Source organism: Euprymna scolopes, chromosome 6, assembly GCF_053919585.1.
Source record: "Euprymna scolopes isolate OS-2025 chromosome 6, ASM5391958v1, whole genome shotgun sequence".
Classification (NCBI taxonomy): Eukaryota; Metazoa; Mollusca; class Cephalopoda; order Sepiida; family Sepiolidae; genus Euprymna; species Euprymna scolopes.
In genome coordinates, this window is record NC_136487.1 from 110420294 (window position 1) to 110423112 (window position 2819).

Sequence of the window (2819 nt, forward strand, 5' to 3'; positions counted from 1 at the left end):
CAGTAAGAAATCATTTTCCAACCACAAGTAGCAAAAAACTTCTTTTGCATAAGCTAATATATTCATGGAGGGGGAAGGCGATAACAACGATTTAAACTTTAATTATTGCATTTTTCCTTATTATAGATATCCTTCTGTGTAATGAATATATATATATATATATATATATATATATATATATATATATATATATATATATATATATAAATTTTTGAAATTCTTTTTAAAATCAGCGTTTTATTCGATTTAAATATTTTCCAGTAATTTTCTGGAAATGTTTGTGTTGATTTTTATCAGAAGACATGTTTTTAATTGGAATTTATTTTTCTATTTACATCCTTCCATAAATTAAAATTATTTTAAAATTGATAAGTTAATGTACGCATTACAATTTTAATCACATTTGTAGAATACATACTAAGAAAATTTCTCTGTTTTACTTTTTATCGTAGATCGTCTAACATTTTTGCAAGCGGATAAGAAATTTATTATTTTTCTTAAAATTCGCAAATTAGTTGTAAGAATGTAAATAATCCATTTCACTTTGAACCCTTTTTCTTCTGCACGCCTGCATGCTCATAGATTTGATTGAGGTCGTGACCTTACGAGTAATGAGCAAAATGACAATTTACAAAATTATGTCAAATATCTCAGTTATTTTTTATTAAATAAAATACTTGAATGCCAAAAAAAAAAAAAGAAAAAAGAAAAAAAGATAAACAATAAAAAGCAAATGGAAGCAATAACGTTTAGGTTAGATACTATTTGGTTTTCATTTCATTCTGGTTTTACCCTTATCATAAAAATTAAAGCATATTTTTACAGGGCTTTGAACAATTTTCTTGTAAAATACTTTTCAGATTACAAATATTTCAATATACGAAAGATACAGTTGTTTTTTTTTTTTTCCAAAACTAATGCTTACAATATACAGTGTTTGTTTTGGAAAAAGAAGTCTGTATGATCGCATTTGAACCCAGTTGAAACTAGAGGCTTGGTGATGCTGGATTTCGATAGAAATCACAACTGAAACATGTATGCACATATGCAGTCAATAATGTTTTTATGAATAAAATTATACAACGATTTCTCTCTTAGTCTGTCTATCTCCCCATGTCTCTGCCTGTCTATATATATATATATATATATATATATATATATATATATATATATATATATATATATATTCTAAGCGTTTAGTTGAGATGAAGCTGAAAGGCAGAAATGCTCAAAGAAACATAAAAGTTAGATTTAAGAGTTGAACGAGATGCCCAATGGATAATAAAGCATAAATACTACTACTACTACTACTACTACTACTACTACTAATAATAATAATAATAATAATAATAATAATAATAATAATAATAATAATAATAATAATAATCGCTAGAAACTGTGTAAACGATTGCATTCTGAATAGGCAGGCAAATGGTACAGGTGACACTATTAGAAAATGAAAAGAATGAGATCCTTTAACACATGGACATAAAAATGAATAAGCTGGTACAAGCAAGAAAATTGCAACAACAAGAAGAAAAATCCCTGCCAAATTGCATGTTTTGTCGTCCCAGCCGATCACAGAATGAAGATGAAGAATGCAGAAAAATCAAGCAAATACATGGAACTTCGCGCTAAAATGAAATCCCGCAGTCGTTATTATTATTATTATTATTATTATTATTATTATTATTATTATTATTATTATTATTGTTGTTGTTGTTATTGTTGTTGTTATTATTATTATTATTATTATTATTATTATTATTATTATTATTATTAGCGATAAATTAATGATAAACAATTGTTACGAGCGCTAAAAGTGATTTGCAATGATTATTAAAAGGAGTCTGCAATGCTGAAAATTCGGGGACATTTGATGTCACTCAGATTCCAAGGAACACTGCCTCTTCTTATCAGTGATAATTGCTCGTGAGCACTAATGAGTAAAGTATACTAATATTAAAAGGAAAAAAAATGGCACAATCGATTAGAGGAAAGCCTGTAATACAATCTCCCAAGCATGGATAATTGAATGTTTAAACATTGCCAACTGAATGGGAAAAGCGATACGAATATGGAGTCTGGAACAGACAGTTGGGGGACAGCACCTAACAAAGAAAAAGGAGGAGAAATTTCCAAAGCAAATAGCTTATATATCCACTCGATGCTAATGTAGGATGCATATTTACGGACACAAAGAAAAGAAAATGAACGAGCTCATGTGTATGAACGACCTGACATTATAAGCGACGCAAAGCAAAAAAAACAAAAAAAAAAAAAACTAGAAACACTGATAAACACAACTAGATATGAAGAATTGCAATTCAGAGTAGAAAAAAGATGTATTAGTTGAGATAAATAAAACTTGAAACAATGAAATGCATAGAACTTTCCGATCAAACAGCGATGAGAGCATTTCGTAAACATACTAACTGTAAATACCTGGCATTCCGGAAATGAACCATCAAATGAGAGAATTGGTAAACAAGTTAATCATAAATGCATGGCATTTCTGAAAGCAGACACTCAAACGGAAGAAGAAGAAGAAGAAGAAGAAAAAGAAGAAGAAGAAGAAGAAGAAGAAGAAAGATAAGGATGAGGAGGATGAGGAGGAGGAGGAGGAAGTTGTTGAATGGATATTATATGTTATAAACCTAATAAAAACAAATAAACACTTAAACAATATTCCTAATAAGATAATCTGGACGCGTCATCAACCAAAAAAACAAAAAAACAAAAAAAAACAAAACAAAAAAAAAACAAAAAACAAAAAACAAAAAAACTCATCTATCAAAGCACCAGGAAACTTATGATCC

The 2819-nt window shown here is 28.3% G+C and overlaps 1 long non-coding RNA gene across 1 annotated transcript in view; it reads left to right on the forward strand.

Moving 5' to 3' along the window:
* Positions 1-217: 217 nt before the first annotated feature.
* Positions 218-2819, forward strand: part of LOC145277867 (uncharacterized) — a 428683-nt gene continuing 426081 nt past the window's right edge. Inside the window, exon 1 of the long non-coding RNA XR_013868229.1 lies at positions 218-2819. This exon is cut by the window's right edge and continues 116 nt beyond it. This is a non-coding gene — a long non-coding RNA (uncharacterized LOC145277867).